At 45.8% G+C, this 25,225-nt stretch overlaps 1 protein-coding gene across 1 annotated transcript in view; it reads left to right on the top strand.

Moving 5' to 3' along the window:
• SYNPO2L (synaptopodin 2 like) overlaps window positions 1-25,225 on the top strand; it is a 193,113-nt gene that overhangs the window by 42,496 nt on the left and 125,392 nt on the right. The window lies entirely within an intron of this gene.

Here is a 25,225-nt window from a genome sequence, read left to right as displayed (position 1 = left end):
AGTTTTATGCTGTGTGCACACATTGTAGATTTGGGTGCAGAATTTTCTGCACAAAATCTGCCTCTGCTTGCAGAAAACGCAGCTGCGTTTTTGTTATGCGTTTTTTCACTTTTTTTCACGGTTTTTGTGTGTTTTTGATGTGGGTTTTTTGTGCGGTTTTGATGCAGTTTTTGGTGTGGTTTTGCTGCAGTTTTTGGTGCGGTTTTCATGCGTTTTTTCTGCCGTTTTTGCTGCGGTTTTGATGCAGTTTTTGGTGCATTTTTGATGCAGTCTTGATGTGTTTTTTTGGTGTAGTTTTTGGTGCATTCTTTGCGCGGTTTTGATGCATTTTTTTATTTGTTTTTGGTGCGGTTTTTGCATGGTTTTTATGTGTTTTTGTATGCGTTTTTGAAAGCTAAATAAAGATGCATTATTGAACAAAAAAAAAGGATTTGGGATGTTATTATTGTCCAACTTCCTCTTTTACATTTGTCCAACCCAAACTCAATTACACACACAGATAGACAGAGAGATGATAGATGAAATGGATAGACAGATCTACATATAGATAGATCTATAGATGCATACATTTATCTATTCATATATCTATCTATAGATATATCTGGATAGATATATCTATTGATAGATGTATGGCTAGTGTAGGGTGTGTCCACTGTCCGGATTACATCCAAATTAGCTGCAGATTGGATGGTGCGTACTTGTAGTCCCATCGGATGATGCCTGCACACACATCCCAAAAGACCCCCCGCACAGCCCCGCATACACCCGAACAGTCCCGCACACACCCGAACAGCCCCGCACAGCGCCGCACACACTCGAACAGCCACACACACTTACACAGCCCCGCACACACCCGAACAGTCCCGCACACACCCAAACAGCCAGGCACACACCCGCACAGCCCCGCACACACCCAATCAGTCCCGCACACACCCAATCAGCCCCGCACACACCCGAACAGTCCCGCACACACCTGCACACATCCGAACAGCCTACAGATGCCGCACACACCTGAACAGTCCCGCACAGCGCAGCACACATCCGAACAGCACCCAGACCCTGCCCGCACACACCCGAACAGTCCCACACACTTCCGAACAGCCCGCAGATCCCGCCCGAACAAACATACACGCACACAGTCACCGCCCACACACTCCCCTCCTCCCGAACTGCAACGTTTCTCGGACCCACATCCACAGCAAAACTGCAGATCTTTTTTACATCTGCGGTTTTGCTGCGAATGTGCCCGACTCAACGAAAGTCTAAGGGTGCAGAAATGCTGCAGTTCGGCACAAAAGAGGTGACATGCTGCAGAAAAAAAAGCTGCCTTTCGGTGCGGCTTTTTCCGCAGCATGTACACAACAAGTCTGCGGCTCCCATAGACTTACATTGGTTGTGCACTACACTGCGGATTTGATGCACTTCCATGCAGCCAAAACCGCTGCAGATCTGCAATCAAATCCGCAACATGTGCACACATCCTTAGCATTTAGTGAACCTAGCAAAAAAGCCAGGCAAAAAACAAGTGTGGGATTGCACTCTTTTGCAATTTCATCGCACTGTGAATTTTTTTCACATTTTCTGTTACACGACATGGTAAAACCAATGGTGTCGTTCAAAAGTAGAACTTGTCACACAAAAGATAAGCCCTCACATGGCCATATAGATGGAAAAATTATGGCTCTCAAAAGGAGGGGAGCGATAAATGAAAACGAAAAAAGCTCCAGGGGTGAAGGGGTTTAGAAACATGGATATGGACATATCTATGGAAATAGACATAGATATATAAATACATATCTATCTATCTATCTATCTATCTATCTATCTATCTATCTATCTATCTATCTATGTGTAATGAAGTGTGGGTTGGACAAATGTAAAAGAGAAGGTTGGACAGAAATGACATCACAAATCTTTTTGAAGGCAGAGGAGGGAGGGGTTTGGGTGTGTTTTGGAGTGGGTGTGGTAGGTTCGGGCTTAGTGGCCTGTGCAATGCATCATGGAACTTGTAGTATTAGAGCACAATGACTCAGGAGAAAGGAAGTTGTCGATTAACCCCATGAGAGCTGGATCCAGTACTGAAGATGTGCTGCTACAGCATGATAAAAGGTAATATTGCTAAAATAAACACAGTGGATGTTTTCAGTGGCACATAATAGCAAGAATTATGAAAAAAAAATTATTGTAGCAGACAACTTCTTAAATTTTTTGCACAATTGCCCAGATATCTTACCACAATTCTTTTCCCCACACTACAAGATCGTTCCATACAGTAGTAGACACAAGCACACCGATCTCTAACAAATTCTGAATTGTCTCAATTTGTCCTCCTGATCCTGTAATTATAACCTTGCGGCCACTGAATTGTTTTAGATTTCCATAAATCAAACTGGCATCCGCCCTTGTATCTACCAAAGCTTTATTATGTTGCATATTTTTATTTTTCCAGTTAATCACAAAATCTATCCATTTGTGGGGCATGGCCAGCAAGTCAATCACTCTTATCTTTTTCCCCCCATCAATCCTCCATTTTAGATGAAGACATCTTGGAAGGTGAAAATGATAGCCCCTTCAGTTGGGTTTTGAATTTCTGTATCAAGGATTTGACTTCAGCACAAAGATCCTCAAACTCCGCAGCTTTGGGCTCTGATGCAGACAAGAGGGAGAGGGCCTTCTCTCGCCCCGTATCCTGTCTTGTCCCCGCTGTGGAGATTCAGAATCTTTTTCTGTAACCTTTTTATTATGTGAATCACCTGGCTTTTTATATTAATTCCTCTCTTTTGATACAATTTCCACATCTCGTCAGTACCAATCCCGTCTATTTTATCCCTGTGGATGCCATCCTTTACTAGGGCCATAAACCTATATTTCCATGTAATACGAGTTCTAGGATTGTAATAACTTTTGATATTGTCATGCTGCTCTTCAGAGCGAAAATTATCCTTTTGTTTGGGACCCCGATCTCCCAGATCCCTTAACTGTCGAATTGCCTCCAATATATTAGTGATTGTTTTCCCAGACTGACTTTACCATTAGTGTCATCATGATATGTTTATAAGCTGGAAAGGCATTTCTAATGATACAATTTCTAATAGATACACTTACAACAACTTGCATATAATCATCATAGGTGCTTGGTGAAATAGCATTCATGACCACCTCCTTCAACCACTGAGCATAATCTTTTAACGTAAACCATTGGTTTTCATAGGGTGGCCAGTCCGCCTCAGATGGGTATTTATGCTGCAATGTCATAGCCACAACGTCAAGCATACTACACACCACATGTGGTTGCTGGATTATCAAGGTACGGAATGCCTCCTTCACTAAAGGTTCATGACTGAGTTGGACAAATTTTGGGCCATCCACAGCGTCCACCTGTATTCCATGAGCTCCCATCTCCCGTAATCTGACTGCCCAAGCTACCACGGGTTCATTTGGCTTTTGAGAAAAATGATCATGAAGTTCATTAAGCTCCTTCTAACTGTAATCATCTACCACATTCTCATTCTGTTTACCTGTAGCTGTCTCTACAATCCATCTCCGATATATAGGATGAACGTTCATTGGGTTAAGAGGAGGATCAATTTCCCTCTTCCTATGGAAATGTTCATCCTCAGACTCGGGATCGGTGATGTTTTCGGAGTCAGTTGAATTCCAAACATCACCATCCGATTGATCTGGGTTCCACTCTATCGCTGCGTTGGCTATGGCTTTCTTTTTATTCACCTTCCCTCACCTCCTTCTGTAGTTATACTCTGCTATACGTACGGCAGCCTTTTCTGCAACATGCTGATATCCATCACATCTGTCCATTAATAACTTATTCTGACATTGTACTATAACCAATGCCTTCTGGGCCTCACACAACTGTTTTTCCAATTCCTGTACTTTTGTTAACATACATATTCTTTCCTCATGCTGTTTTCTATATGCAGACAACAATATCCATCCACGCCTACCAGCAGTGCCCAACTTTTTACCTTTCTCCACTTTTACTTTCTCTAAGCATGCAACCACATCAGCAGGTTCAGCATCCTTCAAACATTTGTCCCATACTTCACCCAAACCAGCACTGTGCGACAACGTGGTTGCCAAAATATGATAGGGAGCCTGTTTGCAAGCTGGAATATCAATAGACTCGCTCACAGCAACCTTTTTCTTAAAGAGAGGCATGTTTTACGCAATATCACACTATCTCACAGAGTCCTGTTAATATTAAGAAAAAACATCTGAGCCTTTTGCATACCCTGCTAACTACACCAAATTACATACTGTATTGCCATGTTTTTAGGTTAAAGTTTGGATACGGCTTTAAAGAAGGTTACTACTTGCGATATAACCCAATTTTATTTCAAAGTACAAAATTAAAGAATAGTACGATTGCATACACTTTTGTATATTTTAACATACAAAGGTTAAGTACATGTAAAGATTAAATACATATAAAGATTAATTACATATACTCATATCATCATCAAGGAGCTTTTAACCCCTTAGCGACCGCCGATACGCCTTTTAACGGCGGCCGCTAAGGGTACTTAAACCACAGCGCCGTTAATTAACGGCGCTGTGGAAAAAGTAAATAGCGCCCCCCAGAGTCGGATTTTCTCCGGGGTCTCAGCTGCCGGGGGTATCCGAGACCCCAGAGAACATGATTCGGGTTTTTTTTAACCCACCCCGCATTTGCGATCGCCGGTAATTAACCGTTTACCGGCGATCGCAAAAAAAACCAAAACGCGATCTCTTTTTAATTTCTCTGTCCTCCGATGTGATCGCACATCGGAGGACAGAGAAAAGGGGTCCCAGGTAGCCCCCGAATACTTACCTATCTCCCCCGATGCTCCTCGTGGCTCCCGGTGGGCGCCGCCATCTTCAAAATGGCGGGCGCATGCGCAGTGCGCCCGCCGGCCAGCCCCGCGAGAATCTTTGGGGTCTCGGCTGCCGGGGGTAGCCGAGACCCCAAAGAGCATGATCGGGGTCGGTTTTACCGACCCCTGTTTTGCGATCGCCGGTAATTAACTGTTTACCGGCGACCACAAAAAAAAAAAAAAAAGTCAAAGTGTAATTCTCTGTCCTCTGATGTGATCGCACATCAGAGGACAGAGAAATAGGGGGATTCGGGGACCCTGCCATACTCACCTGTGTCCCTGGGTCCTCCTGCTGCTCCTCCTGGCTGCCGGCAAAAGAAAATGGCGGGCGCATGCGCAGTGCACCCGCCATCTGTCTCCATCTGCCGGCCGGCAGGAGAAGAGCAGTTGGGGCTAAAATTAGGGTTAGGGGTAGGGTTAGGGTTAGGGGTAGGGTTAGGGGTAGGGTTAGGGTTAGGGGTAGGGTTAGGGTTAGGGGTAGGGTTAGGGCTAGGGTTAGGGGTAGGGTTAGGGGTAGGGTTAGGGTTAGGGGTAGGGTTAGGGGTAGGGTTAGGGTTAGGGTTAGGGCTAGGGTTAGGGCTAGGGTTAGGGGTAGGGTTAGGGTTAGGGGTAGGGTTAGGGGTAGGGGTAGGGTTAGGGCTAGGGGTAGGGCTAGGGGTAGGGTTAGGGCTAGGATTAGGGTTAGGGCTAAATTTAGGGTTAGGGTTGAGGCTAAATTTAGGGTTAGGGTTGGGGCTAAATTTAAAGTTAGGGTTGGGGCTAAATTTAGGGTTAGGCTTCTTTCACACTTACGTCGGTACGGGGCCGTCGCAATGCATCGGCCCGACATACCGACACACGTTGTGAAAATTGTGCACAACGTGGGCAGCGGATATAGTTTTTCAACGCATCCGCTGCCCAATCTATGTCCTGGGGAGAAGGGGGCGGAGTTACGGCCACGCATGCGCGGTCAGAAATGGCGGATGCGACGTACAAAAAAACGTTACATTGAACGTTTTTTTGTGCTGACGGTCCGCCAAAACACTGATCCAGTGCACGACAGACGCGACGTGTGCCCATCCGTCACGATCCGCCGGTAATACAAGTCTATGGGCAAAAAACGCATCCTGCGGGCACATTTGCAGGATCCGTTTCTTGTCCAAAATGACGGATTGCGACGGATGCCAAACAGCGCAAGTGTGAAAGTAGCCTTAGGGTTAGGGTTGGGGCTAAAGTTAGGGCTAGGGTTGGGGCTAAAGTTAGGGTTAGAGTTTGGATTAGGGTTAGGGTTTGGATTAGGGTTGGTATTAGGGTTAGGGTTGGCATTAGGTTTACGCTTGGGATTAGGGTTAGGTTTGGGATTAGGGTTAAGGTTAGGTTTGTGATTAGGGGTGTATTGGGATTAGGGTTAGGTTTGAGGTTAGGGTTGAGATTAGGATTAGGGGTGTGTTGGATTTAGGGTTTTGATTAGGGTTATGGTTAGGGTTGACATTAGGGTTGTTTTGGGGTAAGGGTTGTGATTATGGTTAGGGTTAGTGATTAGGATTATGGATCAGGTTGGGATTAGGGTTAGGGGTGTGTTGGGGTTAGGGTTGGAGCTAGAATTGGGGGGTTTCCACTGTTTAGTTACATCAGGGGGTCTCCAAACACGATAGCCAATTTTGCGCTCAAAAAGTCAAATGGTGCTCCCTCCCTTCTGAGCTCTGCCGTGCGCCCAAACAGTGGGTTACCCCCACATATGGGGCATCAGCATACTCGGGATAAATTGGACAACAACTTCTGGGGTCCAATTTCTCTTGTTACCCTTGTGAAAATAAAAACTTGGGGGCTACAAAATCCTTTTTGTGGAAAAATATATATATATATTTTTATGACTCTGCATTATAAACTTCTGTGAAACACTTGGGCATTCAAAGTTCTCACCACACATCTATATAAGTTCCTTGGGGGGTCTAGTTTCCAAAACGGGGTCACTTGTGGAGGGTTTCTACTGTTTAGGTACATCAGGGGCTCTGCAAACGCAACATAACGCCCACAGACCATTCTATCTAAGTCTGCATTCCAAAACGGAGCTCCTTCCCTTCCGAGCTCTGCCGTGCGCCCAAACAGTGGTTTACCCCCACATATGGGGCATCAGCATACTCAGGATAAATTGGACAACAACTTTAGTGGTCCAATTTCTCCTGTTACCCTTGTGAAAATAAAAACTTGGGGGCTGCAATATCTTTTTTGTGAAAAAAATATATATTTTTTATTTTCACGACTCTGCATTCTAAACTTCTGTGAAGCACTTGGGCATTCAAAGTTCTCACCACACATCTAGATAAGTTCCTTGGGGGGTCTAGTTTCCAAAATGGGGTCACTTGTGGGGGGTTACTACAGTTTAGGTACATCAGGGGGTCTGCAATCGCAACATAATGCCCACAGACCATTCTATCAAACTCTGCATTCCAAAAAGGCGCTCCTTCCCTTCCGAGCTCTGCCGTGCGCCCAAACAGTGGTTTACCCCCACATATGGCACATCAGCGTACTCGGGATAAATTGGACAACAACTATTGCAGTCCAATTTCTCCTGGTACCCTTGTGAAAATAAAAACTTGGGGGCTACAAAATCCTTTTTGTGGAAAAATATATATATATATTTTTTTATGACTCTGCATTCTAAACTTCTGTGAAGCACTTGGGCATTCAAAGTTCTCACCACACATCTAGATAAGTTCCTTGGGGGGTCTAGTTTCCAAAATAGGGTCACTTGTGGAGGGTTTCTACTGGTTAGGTACATCAGGGGCTCTGGAAACGCAACATAATGCCCGCAGACCATTCTATCAAAGTCTGCATTCCAAAACGGTGCTCCTTCCTTTCGAGCTCTGCCTTGCGCCCAAACAGTGGTTTACCCCCACATATGGGGTACCAGCATACTCAGGACAAATTGGACAACAACTTTTGGGGTCCAATTTCTCTTGTTACCCTTGTGAAAATAAAAATTTGGGGGCTAAAAAATCTTTTTTGTGGAAAAAAAAAATATTTTTTATTTTCACGACTCTGCATTATAAACTTCTGTGAAGCACTTGGGCATTCAAAGTTCTCACCACACATCTAGATAAGTTCCATGGGGGGTCTAGTTTCCAAAATGGGGTCACTTGTGGGGGATTTCTACTGTTTAGGCACATCAGGGGCTCTCCAAACGCGACATGGCGTCCGATCTCAATTCCAGCCAATTCTTTATTGAAAAAGTAAAACGGCACTCTTTCTCTTCCAAGCTCTGCGGTGCGCCCTAACAGTGGTTTACCCCCACATATTGGGTATCGACGTACTCAGGAGAAATTGCACAACAACTTTTGTGGTCTAATTTCTCCTGTTACCCTTGTTAAAATAAAAATTTGTGGGCAAAAAGATCATTTTTGTAGAAAAAATGCGATTTTTTTTTTTTTCACGGCTCTACATTATAAACTTCTGTGAAGCACATGGGGGTTCAAAGTGCTCAACACACATCTAGATAAGTTCCTTAAGGGGTCTAGTTTCCAAAATGGGGTCACTTGTGGGGGGTTTCTACTGTTTAGGCACATCAGGGGCTCTCCAAACGCGACATGGCGTCCAATCTCAATTCCAGCCAATTCTACATTGAAAAAGTAAAACGGCGCTCCTTCACTTCCAAGCTCTGCCATGCGCCCAAACAATGGTTTACCCTCACATATGGGGTATCGACGTATTCAGGAGAAATCGCACAACAACTTTTGTGGTCTAATTTCTCCTGTTACCCTTGTGAAAGTAAGAATTTGTGGGCGAAAAGATCATTTTTGTGTAAACAAAAGCGATTTTTTTATTTTCACGGCTCTACGTTATAAACTTCTGTGAAGCACTTGGGGGTTCAAAGTGCTCACCACACATCTAGATAAGTTCCTTAAGGGGTCTAGTTTCCAAAATGGTGTCACTTGTGGGAAGTTTCCTCTGTTTAGGCACATCAGGGGCTCTCTAAACGTGACATGGCGTCCGATCTCAATTCAAGCCAATTCTGCATTGAAAAAGTCAAACGGCGCTCCTTCACTTCTAAGTTCTGCGGTGCGCCCAAAAAGTGGTTTACCCCCACATATGGGGTATTGGCGTATTCAGGAGAAATTGCATAACAAAATTTATGGTTACATTTCTGTTTTTACACTTGTAAAAATAAAAAAAATGGTTCTGAATTAAGATGTTTGCAAAAAAAAGTTAAATGTACATTTTTTCCTTCCACATTGTTTCAGTTCCTGTGAAGCACGTAAAGGGTTAATAAACTTCTTGAATGTGGTTTTGAGAACCTTGTGGGGTGTAGTTTTCAGAATGGTGTCACACTTCATTATTTTCTATCATATAGACCCCTCAAAATGACTTCAAATGTGATGTGGTCCCTAAAAAAAAAATGGTGTTGTAAAAATGAGAAATTGCTGGTCAACTTTTAACCCTTATAACTCCCTAACAAAAAAAAATTTTGTTTCCAAAATTGTGCTGATGTAAAGTATACATGTGGGAAATGTTATTTATTAACTATTTTTCATGACATATCTCTCTGATTTAAGGGCATAAAAATACAAAGTTTGAAAATTGCAAAATTTTAAAAATTTTCGCCATATTTCCGTTTTTTTCATAAATAATCGCAAGTAATATCGAACTAATGTTACCACTAACACGACGTACAATATGTCACGAAAAAACAGTCTCAGAATCAGCGGGATCCGTTGAAGCGTTCCAGAGTTATAACCTCATAAAGTGACAGTGGTCAGAATTGCAAAAATTGGCTCGGTCATTAAGTACCAAATTGGCTCTGTCACTAAGGGGTTAAACATCATCCGTCTGGAATATCAGAGAAGCAAGCACCAAGACAGAGAACTGAACTCCTGGGAAATTCACAACACTGCATGGTCGTCCCGACTTATGCAGGTATCACAACATTGTACACATATAAGTACAGGTACCCATCTTTCTGCTTCTATCTTAGTCTTATTTCTCTGGCCTTATATAGTGAATAGCTATTGAACCCGTTCTACGCACTTGTGGTGAGCATTAATATTGGTATATGGTCTCTATCCTGGTATGTGCTGCTTGCATCCTGCGCCTTAATCTTGTCATGTGCTGCTACCATCTTTCACCCCCATCCTGTCATATGCTGCTCCCATCCTGAACTTTCTTCCTGTCATGTGCAGCAACCATCCTGCGCCCTCATCCTGTTTTGTGCGCCTTCATCTTGTCATATGCTACTCTCTTACTGTGCCCTCATCCTGTCATGTGCTCCCATCCTGCGCCCCAATCCTATCATGTGCTCCCATCCTGCACCCCATTCCTGTCATGTGATGCTCCTATCCTGCACACCCATGCTGTCATGTGCTGCTCCCATCATGCGCCCCCATTCTGGTATGTGCTGCCCCCATCCTGGTATGTGCTACTCCAATTCTCCGCCCTGATCCTGTCATGTGGTGCTCTCATCCTGCGTCCCCATCCTGTCATGTGGTGCTCTCATCCTGCATCCCCATCCTATCATGTGGTTCTCACATCCTGCACCCCCATCTGGTCATGTGCTGCTCTCATCCTGCACTCCCATTCTGTCATGTGCTGCTCCCATCCTGCGCCCTCATCCTGTAATGTGCTGCTCTCATCCTGCATCCCCATTCTGTCATTTGCTGATCCCATCCTCCGCCCCCAGGCTGCGCCCCCATTCTGTCATGTGGTGCTCTCATCCTGCGTGCCCATCCTGTCATGTGGTGCTCACATCCTGTCATGTGCTGCTCCCATCCTGCACCCCCATCTTGTCATGTGCTGCTTCTATCATGCACCCCCATCCTGTTATGTGCTGCTCCTATCCTGCTCCCCCATTCTGTCATGTGCTGCTCCCATCCTGCGCCCCCATTCTGATAAGTGCTGCTCCCATCCTGCGCCCCTATTCTGTCATGTGCTGCTCCCATCCTGCTCCCCCATTCTGTCATGTGTTTCACCCATTATGTGCCCCCATTCTGTCATGTGCTGCTCCCATCCTGCTCCCCCATTCTGTCATGTGCTGCTCCCATCCTGAGCCCCCATTCTGTCATGTGCTGCCACCATTCTGCATCCCCATTCTGTCATGTGCTGCTCCCATCCTGCGCCCCATTGTGTCATGTGCTACTCCCATTCTACGCCCCATTCTGTCATGTGCTACTCCCATCCTGCGCCCCATTGTGTCATGTGCTACTCCCATCCTACGCCCCATTCTGTCATGTGCTACTCCCATCCTGCACCCCATTGTGTCATGTGCTGCTCCCATCCTGCGCCCCATTCTGTCATGTGCTACTCCCATCCTACGCCCCATTCTGTCATGTGCTGCTTCCATCCTGCGCCCCCATTCTGTCATGTGCTGTACCCATTCAGCGCCCCCATTCTGTCATGTGCTGCTCCCATCCTGCGCCCCCATTCTGTCATGTGCAGTAAAAAGTCACTAGCTTGCTGCGCTGACGTATTTTCTATATACAGTGCCTACAAGTAGTATTCAACCCCCTGCAGATTTAGCAGGTTTACACATTTGGAATTAACTTGGCATTGTGACATTTGGACTGTAGATCAGCCTGGAAGTGTGAAATGCACTGCAGAAAAAAAGAATGTTATTTCTTTGTTTATCTTTTTTTTAAATTGGGAAAAGTTTTTTCAGAGGGTCATTTATTATTCAACCCCTCAACCCACCAGAATTCTGTTTGGTTCCCCTAAAGTATTAAGAAGTAGTTCAGGCACAAAGAACAATGAGCTTCACATGTTTGGATTAATTATCTCTTTTTCCAGCCTTTTCTGACTATTTAAGACCCTCCCCAAACTTGTGAACAGCACTCAAACATGGTCAACATGGGAAAGACAAAAGAGCATTCCAAGGCCATCAGAGACAAGGTCGTGGAGGGTCACAAGGCTGGCAAGGGGTACAAAACCCTTTCCAAGGAGTTGGGCCTACCTGTTTCCACTGTTGGGAGCATATTCCGGAAGTGGAAGGCTTATGGAACTACTGTTAGCCTTCCACGGCCTGGACAGCCTTTGAAAGTTTCCTCCCGTGCCGAGGCCAGGCTTGTCCGAAGAGTCAAGGCTAACCCAAGGACAACAAGGAAGGAGCTCTGGGAAGATCTCATGGCAGTGGGGACATTGGTTTCAGTCAATACCATAAGTAACGTACTCCACCGCAATGGTCTCCGTTCCAGACGAGCCTGTAAGGTACCTTTACTTTCAAAGCGTCATGTCAAGGCCCGTCTACAGTTTGCTCATGATCACTTGGAGGACTCTGAGACTGACTGGTTCAAGGTTCTCTGGTCTGATGAGACCAAGATCGAGATCTTTGGTGCCAACCACACACGTGACGTTTGGAGACTGGATGGCACTGCATACGACCCCAAGAATACATCCCTACAGTCAAGCATGGTGGTGGCAGCATCATGCTGTGGGGCTGTTTCTCAGCCAAGGGGACTGGCCATCTGGTCCGCATCCATGGGAAGATAGATAGCACGGCCTACCTGGAGATTTTGGCCAAGAACCTCCACTCCTCCATCAAGAATCTTAAGATGGGTCGTCATTTCATCTTCGAACAAGACAACGACCCAAAGCACACAGCCAAGAAAACCAAGGTCTGGTTCAAGAGGCAAAAAATCAAGGCGTTGCAGTGGCCTAGTCAGTCTCCTGACCTTAACCCAATTGAAAATTTGTGGAAGGAGCTCAAGATTAAAGTCCACATGAGACACCCAAAGAACCTAGATAACTTGGAGAAGATCTGCATGGAGGAGTGGGCCAAGATAACTCCAGAGACCTGTGCCGGCCTGATAAGGTCTTATAAAAGACGATTATTAGCTGTAATTGCAAACAAAGGTTATTCCACAAAATATTAAACTTAGGGGTTGAATAATAATTGACCCACACTTTTATGTTTAAAATTTATAAAAATTTAACTGAGCAACAAAACTTTTTGGTTTGTAAGATTTATGCATCTGTTAATAAAGCCTGCTCTTGTTTGAAGTTTGAAGGCTCTAACTTATTTGCATCTTATTAAACCTGCTAAATCTGCAGGGGGTTGAATACTACTTGTAGGCACTGTATATTCAGTAGAAAGTTGCTGGATTGCTCCGCTGATGTATTTTATATATGCAGACCCTGTAGAATAAGGCAGCACCCCATAGGCAGACACTGTAGTTTAAGACAGCACCCCAAAGGCAGACCCTGCAGTATAAGGAAGCTGTTATGATCCGGTGACCTTGGAGCTGCATGAGAACGTTCACTTGAGAAGATGGCCACTATACTGACCGCAATCCTGAACTTAACACCTCAACTAGAAGTAGCCGTGGAGTGTACCTAACACACCTAGACACCTCGTCACAGCCGGAGGACTAAATACCCCTAAACATGGAAATAGGAATACTATCTTGCCTCAGAGAAAATCCCCAAAGGATAGACAGCCCCCCACAAATATTGGCGGTGAGTCGGAGAGGAAAAAACATGCACAGGCAGAAAAACAGAATTTAGCACAGGAGGCCACTCTAGCTAAATAGGACAGGATAGGACAGAGTTCTCTGAGGTCAGTATTAAAACCCTTCAAAACATCCACAGCAGAATATACAAAAAATTTCCTACATCTAACTAAATGATGTAGGAGCGTAAATCTGCAACTCCAGTGAATCCTACAATCAGAGCAGGAATAAAACTGAAACAAGCACACAGCAGTGTGCCACAGATACAAAAACCAAACACTTATCTTTGCTGAATTTGGCAGCAAGCAGGAGAAGCCAGAAAGTGATCCAACACTTCACAAGGAACATTGACAACTGGCAAGGGCTAAGGGATCCTGCACACCTAAATATCCCAGTCGGCACGGTGGCTCAGTGGATAGCACAGCAGCCTTGCAGCGCTGGGGTCCTGGGTTCTAATCCCACCAAGGGCAAAGAGTTTGTATGTTCTCTCCGTGTTTGCGTGGGTTTCCTCCGGGCACTCCGGTTTCCTCCCACATTCCAAAGACATACTGATAGGGAATTTAGATTGTGAGCCCCGTCGGGGGACAGTGATGATAATGTGTGAAAAAAACTGTAAAGTGCTGCGTAATATGTTAGCGCTATATAAAAATAAAGATTATTATTATTTATTATTATTATTATTATCCGATACACCTGGCCAGGACTGCGAGTCAGAGACAACTGCATTCCCACCTACAACCACTGGAGGGAAACCAAGAGCACAATTCACAACAGGCAGCACCCCCCCCCCCCCACAGGCAGACTCTGCTGTATAAGGCAGCACCCCCCGCACAGGCAGACTCTGCAGTATAAGGCAGCACCCCCCATATGCAGATTCTGCAGTATAATGCAGCACCCCCCACAGGCAGACTCTGTAGTATAAGGCAGCACCCCCACAGGCAGACTCTGTAGTATAATGCAGTGCCCCCACAGGCAGACTCTGTAGTATAAGGCAGCACCCCATAGGCAGACCCTGTAGTATAAGGCAGCACCCCCCACAGGCAGACTCTGCAGTATAAGGCAGCACTCCCCACAGGCAGACTCTGCATATAAGGCAGCACCTCTCACAGGCATACTCTGTAGTATAAGGCAGCACCCCCCACAGGCAGACCCTGTAGTATAAGGCAGAACCCCCCACAGGCAGACACTGTAGTATAAGGCAGCACCCCCTACAGGCAGACTCTGTAGTATAAGGCAGCACTCCCCACAGGCAGACTCTAGTATAAGGCAGTCCCCCTTCACAGGCAGACTCTGTAGTATAAGGCAGCACCCCCACAGGCAGACTCTGTATTATAAGGATGCACCCCCCACCCACAGGGAGACTCTGTAGCATAAGGCAGCACCCCCCCACAGGCAGGCTCTGTAGTATAAGGCAGCCCCCAAAAGGCAGACTATGTAGTATAAGGCAGCACCCCCCCACAGGCAGACCTTGTAGAATAAGGCAGCACCCCCTTCATAGGCAGACTCTATGGTATAAGGCAGCATACCCCCACAGGCAGACCCTGTAGTATAAGGCAGCACCCCTGTTATGTTTGCTAATGACAGGTGTTATGAAGGCAATCCAGAAACACAGTGTGCTTAGCGATCAGAGCGCACACAGTGATCTGACAAATACCCAAAAATACAAGAACGAGCTCTGAGACGTGGAAACTCTGTAGACTGCACACCTGATCCTATCCTAAACACAACTAAAAGCGGCTGTGGATTGCGCCTAACAACTACCTAGGCAACTCGGCACAGCCTAAGAAACTAGCTAGCCTGAAGATAGAAAAATAGGTCTGACTTGCCCCAGAGAAATTCCCCAAAGGAAAAGGCAGCCCCCCACATATAATGACTGTGAGTAAGATGAAAAGACAAAACGTAGGGATGAAATAGATTCAGCAAAGTGGGGCCCGATATTCTAGGACAGAGCGAGGACAGTAAAGCGAACTTTGCAGTCTACAAAAAACCCTAAAGCAAAACCACGCAAAGGGGGCAAAAAAAACCCACCGTGCCGAACTAACGGCACGGCGGTACACCCTTTGCGTCTCAGAGCTTCCAGCAAAACAAAAGACAAGCTGGACAGAAAAAAAAGCAACAAAAAAGCAAAAAGCACTTAGCTATACAGAGCAGCAGGTCACAGGAACAATCAGGAGAAGCTCAGATCCAACACTGAAACATTGACAAGGAGCAAGGATAGCAGCATCAGGCGGAGTTAAGTAATGAAGCAGTTAACGAGCTCACCAGAACACCTGAGGGAGGAAGCTCAGAAGCTGCAGTACCACTTGTGACCACAGGAGTGAATTCAGCCACAGAATTCACAACAGTACCCCCCCCTTGAGGAGGGGTCACCGAACCCTCACCAGAGCCCCCAGGCCAACCAGGATGAGCCGCATGAAAGGCACGAACAAGATCGGAAGCATGAACATCAGAGGCAAAAACCCAGGAATTATCTTCCTGAGCATAACCCTTCCATTTAACCAGATACTGGAGTTTCCGTCTAGAAACACGAGAATCCAAAATCTTCTCCACAATATACTCCAATTCCCCCTCCACCAAAACCGGGGCAGGAGGCTCAACAGATGGAACCATAGGTGCCACGTATCTCCGCAACAACGACCTATGGAATACATTATGTATGGAAAAGGAGTCTGGGAGGGTCAAACGAAAAGACACAGGATTGAGAACCTCAGAAATCCTATACGGACCAATAAAACGAGGTTTAAATTTAGGAGAGGAAACCTTCATAGGAATATGACGAGAAGATAACCAAACCAGATCCCCAACACGAAGTCGGGGACCCACACGGCATCTGCGATTAGCGAAAAGTTGAGCTTTCTCCTGGGACAAGATCAAATTGTCCACTACCTGAGTCCAGATCTGCTGCAACCTATCCACCACAGAATCCACACCAGGACAGTCCGAAGACTCAACCTGTCCTGAAGAGAAACGAGGATGGAACCCAGAATTGCAAAAAAATGGAGAAACCAAGGTAGCCGAGCTGGCCCGATTATTAAGGGCGAACTCAGCCAACGGCAAAAAGGACACCCAATCATCCTGGTCTGCAGAAACAAAACATCTCAGATATGTTTCCAAGGTCTGATTGGTTCGTTCGGTCTGGCCATTAGTCTGAGGATGGAAAGCCGAGGAAAAGGATAGGTCAATGCCCATCCTACCACAAAAGGCTCGCCAAAACCTTGAAACAAACTGGGAACCTCTGTCAGAAACAATATTCTCAGGAATGCCATGCAACCGAACCACATGCTGAAAGAACGAAGGTACCAAATCAGAGGAGGAAGGCAATTTAGCCAAGGGCACCAGATGGACCATTTTAGAAAAGCGATCACAGACCACCCAAATGACTGACATCTTTTGAGAAACGGGAAGGTCAGAAATGAAATCCATCGAAATATGTGTCCAAGGCCTCTTTGGGACCGGCAAGGGCAAAAGCAACCCACTGGCACGAGAACAGCAGGGCTTAGCCCTAGCACAAATCCCACAGGACTGCACAAAAGTACGTACATCCCGTGACAGAGATGGCCACCAGAAGGATCTAGCCACTAACTCTCTGGTACCAAAGATTCCAGGATGACCAGCCAACACCGAACAATGAAGTTCAGAGATAAGTTTATTAGTCCACCTATCAGGGACGAACAGTTTCTCTGCTGGACAACGATCAGGTTTATTCGCCTGAAATTTTTGCAGCACCCGCCGCAAATCAGGGGAGATGGCAGACACAATGACTCCTTCCTTGAGGATACCCGCTGGCTCAGATAAACCCGGAGAGTCGGGCACAAAACTCCTAGACAGAGCATCCGCCTTCACATTTTTAGAGCCCGGAAGGTACGAAATCACAAAGTCGAAGCGGGCAAAAAATAACGACCAACGGGCCTGTCTAGGATTCAAGCACTTGGCAGACTCGAGATAAGTCAAGTTCTTATGATCAGTCAATACCACCACGCGATGCTTAGCTCCTTCAAGCCAATGACGCCACTCCTCGAATGCCCACTTCATGGCCAGCAACTCTCGATTGCCCACATCATAATTACGCTCAGCGGGCGAAAACTTCCTGGAAAAGAAGGCACATGGTTTCATCACTGAGCAATCAGAACCTCTCTGTGACAAAACCGCCCCTGCTCCAATCTCAGAAGCATCAACCTCGACCTGGAACGGAAGAGAAACATCTGGCTGACACAACACAGGGGCAGAACAAAAACGACGCTTCAACTCCTGAAAAGCTTCCACAGCAGCAGAAGACCAATTAACCAAATCAGCACCCTTCTTGGTCAAATCGGTCAATGGTTTGGCAATGCTAGAAAAATTACAGATGAAGCGACGATAAAAATTAGCAAAGCCCAGGAACTTTTGCAGACTTTTCAGAGATGTCGGCTGAATCCAATCCTGGATGGCTCGGACCTTAACTGGATCCATCTCGATAGTAGAAGGGGTAAAGATGAACCCCAAAAATGAAACTTTCTGCACACCGAAGAGACACTTTGATCCCTTCACAAACAAAGAGTTAGCACGCAGGACCTGAAAAACCATTCTGACCTGCTTCACATGAGACTCCCAATCATCTGAGAAGATCAAAATGTCATCCAAGTAAACAATCAGGAATTTATCCAGATACTCACGGAAGATGTCATGCATAAAAGACTGAAACACAGATGGAGCATTGGCAAGTCCGAACGGCATCACTAGATACTCAAAATGACCCTCGGGCGTATTGAATGCAGTTTTCCATTCATCTCCTTGCCTGATTCTCACCAGATTATACGCACCACGAAGATCTATCTTAGTGAACCAACTAGCCCCCTTAATCCGAGCAAACAAGTCAGATAACAATGGCAAGGGATACTGAAATTTAACAGTGATCTTATTAAGAAGGCGGTAATCAATACACGGTCTCAGCGAACCATCCTTCTTGGCTACAAAGAAGAACCCTGCTCCCAGTGGTGATGACGATGGGCGAATATGTCCCTTCTCCAGGGATTCCTTCACATAACTGCGCATAGCGGCGTGTTCGGGCACGGATAAATTAAATAATCGACCTTTAGAGAATTTACTACCAGGAATCAAATTGATAGCACAATCACAATCCCTATGCGGAGGTAGAGCATCGGACTTGGGCTCTTCAAATACATCCTGATAATCAGACAAGAACTCTGGGACCTCAGAAGGGGTGGATGACGAAATCGTCAAAAATGGAACATCACCATGTACCCCCTGACAACCCCAGCTGGATACCGACATGGAATTCCAATCCAATACTGGATTATGGGTTTGTAGCCATGGCAACCCCAACACGACCACATCATGCAGATTATGCAACACCAGAAAGCGAATAACTTCCTGATGTGCAGGAGCCATGCACATGGTCAGCTGGGCCCAGTATTGAGGTTTATTCTTGGCCAAAGGTGTAGCATCAATTCCTCTCAATGGAATAGGACACCGCAAAGGCTCCAAGAAAAACCCACAACGTTTAGCATAATCCAAATCCATCAGATTCAGGGCCGCGCCCGAATCCACAAACGCCATGACAGAAAACGACGACAAAGAGCATATCAAGGTAATGGACAGAAGGAATTTGGACTGTACAGTACCAATGACGGCAGACCTAGCGGACCGCTTAGTGCGCTTAGGACAATCAGAAATAGCATGAGTGGAATCACCACAGTAGAAACACAGACCATTCAGACGTCTGTATTCCTGCCGTTCAACTCTAGTCATAGTCCTATCGCACTGCATAGGCTCAGGTTTAACCTCAGGCAGTACCGCCAAATGGTGCACAGATTTACGCTCGCGCAAGCGTCTACCGATCTGAATGGCCAAAGACAAAGACTCATTCAAACCAGCAGGCATAGGAAATCCCACCATGACATCCTTAAGAGCCTCAGAGAGACCCTTTCTGAACAAAGCTGCCAGCGCAGATTCATTCCACTGAGTGAGTACTGACCATTTCCTAAATTTCTGACAATATACTTCTATATCATCCTGACCCTGGCACAAAGCCAGCAAATTTTTCTCAGCCTGATCCACTGAATTAGGCTCATCGTACAGCAATCCGAGCGCCAGGAAAAACGCATCGACACTACTCAATGCAGGGTCTCCTGGCGCAAGAGAAAATGCCCAGTCTTGAGGGTCACCGCGCAAAAAAGAAATAATAATCAAAACCTGTTGAATAGGATTACCAGAAGAATGAGGTTTCAAGGCCAGAAATAGCTTACAATTATTTTTGAAACTTAGAAACTTAGTTCTATCTCCAAAAAACAAATCAGGAATAGGAATTCTTGGTTCTAACATAGATTTCTGATCAATAGTATCTTGAATTTTTTGTACATTTATAACGAGATTATCCATTGAAGAGCACAGACCCTGAATATCCATGTCCACACCTGTGTCCAGAATCACCCAAATGTCTAGGGGAAAAAAAAAAAGTGAACACAGAGCAGAAAAAAAAAAAAATGATGTCAGAACTTTTTCTTTCCCTCTATTGAGAATCATTAGTTAGGCTCCTTGTACTGTTATGTTTGCTAATGACAGGTGTTATGAAGGCAATCCAGAAACACAGTGTGCTTAGCGATAAGAGCGCACACAGTGATCTGACAAATACCCAAAAATACAAGAACGAGCTCTGAGACGTGGAAACTCTGTAGACTGCACACCTGATCCTATCCTAAACACAACTAAAAGCGGCTGTGGATTGCGCCTAACAACTACCTAGGCAACTCGGCACAGCCTAAGAAACTAGCTAGCCTGAAGATAGAAAAATAGGCCTGACTTGCCCCAGAGAAATTCCCCAAAGGAAAAGGCAGCCCCCCACATATAATGACTGTGAGTAAGATGAAAAGACAAAACGTAGGGATGAAATAGATTCAGCAAAGTGGGGCCCGATATTCTAGGACAGAGTGAGGACAGTAAAGCGAACTTTGCAGTCTACAAAAAACCCTAAAGCAAAACCACGCAAAGGGGGCAAAAAAAACCCACCGTGCCGAACTAACGGCACGGCGGTACACCCTTTGCGTCTCAGAGCTTCCAGCAAAACAAAAGACAAGCTGGACAGAAAAAAAAGCAACAAAAAAGCAAAAAGCACTTAGCTATACAGAGCAGCAGGTCACAGGAACAATCAGGAGAAGCTCAGATCCAACACTGAAACATTGACAAGGAGCAAGGATAGCAGCATCAGGCGGAGTTAAGTAATGAAGCAGTTAACGAGCTCACCAGAACACCTGAGGGAGGAAGCTCAGAAGCTGCAGTACCACTTGTGACCACAGGAGTGAATTCAGCCACAGAATTCACAACACACCCCCCAACAGGCAGACACTGTAGTATAAGGCAGCTCCCCCCCACAGGCAGACCCTGTAGTTAAGGCAGCACCCCCCACAGGCAGACACTGTAGTATAAGGCAGCTCCCCCCACAGGCAGACCCTGTAGTATAAGGCAGCTCCCCTCACAGGCAGACTCTGTAGTATAAGGCTGCACCCCCCACAGGGGAGACCCTGTAGTATAAGGCAGCCCCCATAAAGAAAAACAATAAATAATCACCTCTCTTCTTCCTGGTTCCTGCGCTGCTCCCGCTCACTTCCGGACTGTGGGCGCCAGGCAGTGATGTCATCGCACCTACTGTCAGTGTTGGCGTCAGTGACGTCAGACGCTGACAGGGGGATGATGAGAGAAGGAGCGTAGCGCTCCTTCCCTCATCAATGTGGTCAGCTGCATCAGCTAGATGCTGATACAGCTGACCCTGTGATGACAGGCGGGGGCCCACTGCTGGCACTGGCCCCCCCCCCCCCGCCTGCTCAGGGGCCCATAGCAGTCAGGCAACAGAGCAGGAAGATTGAATGTGCCTGCTCTGCTGCATCCCCAGATGCGTAGCTCTGTGGGGTCCAGACTGTCGCTCTTGCGCAGTCTATAAAGGCTTCGGACACAGCATTATATATTATAGTCTAGATGGTGGCCTGATTCTAACGCATGGGGTATTCTAGAATATGTATGTATGTATGTGTATAGCAGCCACATAGTATATAGCACAGGCCACATAGTATATAGGAGCCATGTAGTATATAGCAGACAAAATCTACGTGGCCTGTGCTATGGCCTGCGATATAACGCAGTCCGTTACCGCTGGCATTAACCCTGTGTGAGCGGTGACTGGAGGGGAGTATGCGGGCGCCGGGCACTGACTGCAGGGGAGTAGGGAGGGACTAATCGGACTGTGCCCGTCGCTGATTGGTCGCGGCAGCCATGACAGGCAGCTGGCAAGACCAATCAACGACGCGGGATTTCCATTACGGAAGTTGCAGACAGAAAGACGGAAGTACCCCTTAGACAATTATATATATAGATATACACACACACACCTCACACCCTATCCAGTGCAGCCCTCCATCCCACCGTACAGAGCCCAATTATTAGGCATATACACACAGCTCTCCCCCTATCCAGTGCAGCCCTCTATCCCACCATACAGAGCCCAATTATTAGGCATATACACACAGCACTGCCCCTATCCTGTGCAGCCCTCCATCCCACCGTACAGAGCCCCATTATTAGGCATATACACACAGCTCTCCCCCTATCCGGTGCAGTCCTCCATTCCACCGTACACAGAGCCCCATTATTAGGTATATACACACACACACACCTCTCCCCCTATCCTGTGCAGCCCTCCATCCCACCGTACACAGTGCCGCATTATTAGGTATATACACACACACACCTCTCCCCCTATCCTGTGAAGCCCTCCATCCCACCGTATACAGAGCCCCATTATTAGGAATATACACACAGCTCACCCCCTATCCTGTGCAGTCCTCCATCCCACCGTACACAGAGCCCCAATATTAGGTATATACACACTCAGCTCTCCCCCTATCCTGTGCAGTCCTCCATCCCACCGTACACAGTGCCCCATTATTAGGTATATATACACACACAGCTCTCCCCCTATCGTGTGCAGTCCTCCATCCCACCGTACACAGTGCCCCATTATTAGGTATATACACACCCAGCTCTCCCCCTATCCTGTGCAGTCCTCCATCCCACCGTACACAGTGCCCCATTATTAGGTATATACACACACACCTTAAAATAAAAAATAAACATATAATCACCTTCCGAAGGCCCCTTGAAGTCCTGGTGCCTGTGTGCGGTGCACGCGGCAGCTTCCGGTCCCAGGGTTGGTATGAACGCAGGACCTGTGATGACGTCGCGGTCACATGACCGTGACGTCATGGCAGGTCCTTCTCGCATAGCATCCTTGGCATCAGAACCTGCCGCTTGCACTGCCGAGGACAGCGCGCGACGTCGGTAGGTGAGAATAACCTTTTTTTTATTATTATTATTTGTAACATTAGATCTTTTCACTATTGATGCTGCATACGCAGTATCAATAGTATAAAGTTGGTCGCACAGGGTTAATAGCTGCGTTAACGGAGTGCGTTACACCGCGCTCCGTTAATGCTGGCATTAACCCTGTGTGAGCGCTCAGCGCTGATTGCAGGGCAGTAAAGCAGCGGCCATTTCGCAGCCAGACTATGGCCATTGCTGATTGGTTGTGGCAATGGTCGTGGGCGACTTGGATTTCCATGACAGACAGAGGCCGCGACCAATGAATATCCGTGACAGACAGACAGAAAGGCGGAAGTGACCCTTAGACAATTATATAGTAGATTTGCAATATGCAGTAACTGTGGTTTGGCTCTAGTGGCCAGCTTTTGGGATAAGATGAATCAGAGATACCAGGCAAACATCAGACAATGTGGCAATAAACTCACACAATATAAAAGCTCCCAAGGATTACATGAGTCCACAGCAGATGGATGCTAAATAAACCTCCATGTTTTACAATAACAAACAACAAACATACAAAAACATAGAAATATTTGTGAAGTAAAAGCTTTCAGACTATGAAGTAAACATTTCTCAAGATTGTGTCACTATGAGCATTGTCTGTAATAGTATGACCAGCAATGTTGCTCTGTCATTGACTGAATGCATACTGTGTATTTTAATATGGACTCAAAATATCCATTTTTATGTTCACATTACAGGTCATCATGCGGCCCTTTCTCAAATTTTTACTGGGTCCTCATCAGGCCTTCGCTCATAATTTTTAGAGAGTCATCGTGCGACCCTCGTTCTTAATTTTTCATGGGGGTATATAATGCCCTCTTCATAATTTTGACAGAATGTGTATGAGACCTATCTCTACAATTCTCTTACGTATTTTACCCACTATATTCGTATATATATATATATATATATATATATATATATATATATATATATATATATATATACATATATATATATATATATATATATACATATATATATATATATATATATATATATATATTTGATACACTGCTGATTTTGCAAGTTTTCCCTCTTACAAAAAATGTAGAGGTCTGTAATTTTTTATCGTTGGCACACTTCAACTGTGAGAGACATATTCTACAAATAAAAAAATGAAAATCACATTATATGATTTTTAAATCATTATATTGGATTTTATTGCATTAAATAAGTGTTTGATCACCTATTTGATCAGCAATAATTCTGGCTCTCACAGACCTGTTAGTTTTTCTTTAAGAAGCTCTACTACTCTGCACTCATTACCTGTTTTATTTGCAACTGTTTGAACTTGTTATAAAAAAGACACCTATCCACCCCCTCAATCAATCACACTCCAACCTCTCCGCAATGGCCATGACCAAAAAGCTTTCTAAGGACACCATGAACACAATTGTAGACTTGCACAAGGCTGGGATCAGCTACAGGACAATAGGCAATCAGCCTGGTGGAAGGCAACAACTGTTGCACATTTATTAGGAAATGGAAGAAACACGAGATGACTGTCAATCTTCTCGATCTGGGGCTCTATGCAAAAGCTCTACTTGTGGGGTAAGGATGATCCTAAAGGCCCCGGCCATTCCGACACGACCAGCGATCTCACAGCAGGGGCCTGGTCGCTGCTACGTGTCACACATGGCGAGATCCCTACTGAGGTCGCTGTTGCGTCACAAAACTTGTGACTCAGCAGCGATCTCGCTAGCGATCTCGCTTTGTGTGACGGGGGCTTTAGAAAGGTCAGGAATCAGTCCAGAACTACACAGGAGAACCTGGTTAATGACCTGAATGAGCTTGGACCACAGTCTCAAACCTTACCATAGTAGCATACTACACCGTCATGGATTGAAATCCTGCATAGGACACAAGGTCTCTCTGCTCACGCTAGTAGTTGTCCAGGCCATTTTGAAGTTCATCAGTGACCATGTTGATGATCCAGAGGAGGTCATATGGTCAGATGAGACAAAAATAGAACTCCAGTTGCTGCGTTTGCAGGAAGAAGAAGGATGAGTACACCCCAAGAACACAGTCTCAACAGTGAAGCATGGTGGGGGAAACATCATACTTCGGGAGTGCTTTTCTGCAAAAGGGTTCAGGACAACTGCATCGTATTGAAGGGAGGATGGATAGAGTCATGTATTGTGAGATTTTGGCCAATAACCTCCTTCCCTCAGTAATAGCATTGAAGATGTGTTGTGGCTGGGTCTTCCAGTGTGACAATAGCCCGAAACACACAGCCAGGGCAACTAAGGAGTGTCTCCGTAATAAGCATTTCAAGGTCCTGTATTGGCCTGGCAAGAAAATCTTTGAAGGGAGCTGAAACTCAATGTTGCCCGGCAACAGCCTCAAAATCTGAAAGATCTGGAGAAGATCTGCTTGGAGGATTGGGCCAAAATCCCTGCTGCATTGTGTGCAAACTTGGTCAAGAACTACATTAAACGTCTGACCTCTGTAATTGCAAACAAAGGTTTCTTCACCAAATATTAAGTTCTGTTTTTCTATTGTATCAAATACTTTTTTTACATTCTTTGTAGGTGGGAAAACTTGCAAAATCGTCAGTGTACCAAA

This window comes from Ranitomeya imitator, chromosome 2, assembly GCF_032444005.1.
Source record: "Ranitomeya imitator isolate aRanImi1 chromosome 2, aRanImi1.pri, whole genome shotgun sequence".
Classification (NCBI taxonomy): domain Eukaryota; kingdom Metazoa; phylum Chordata; class Amphibia; order Anura; family Dendrobatidae; genus Ranitomeya; species Ranitomeya imitator.
The sequence above is the reverse complement of the archived record's forward strand: the minus strand, read 5'-3'. Positions and strand labels throughout refer to the sequence as shown.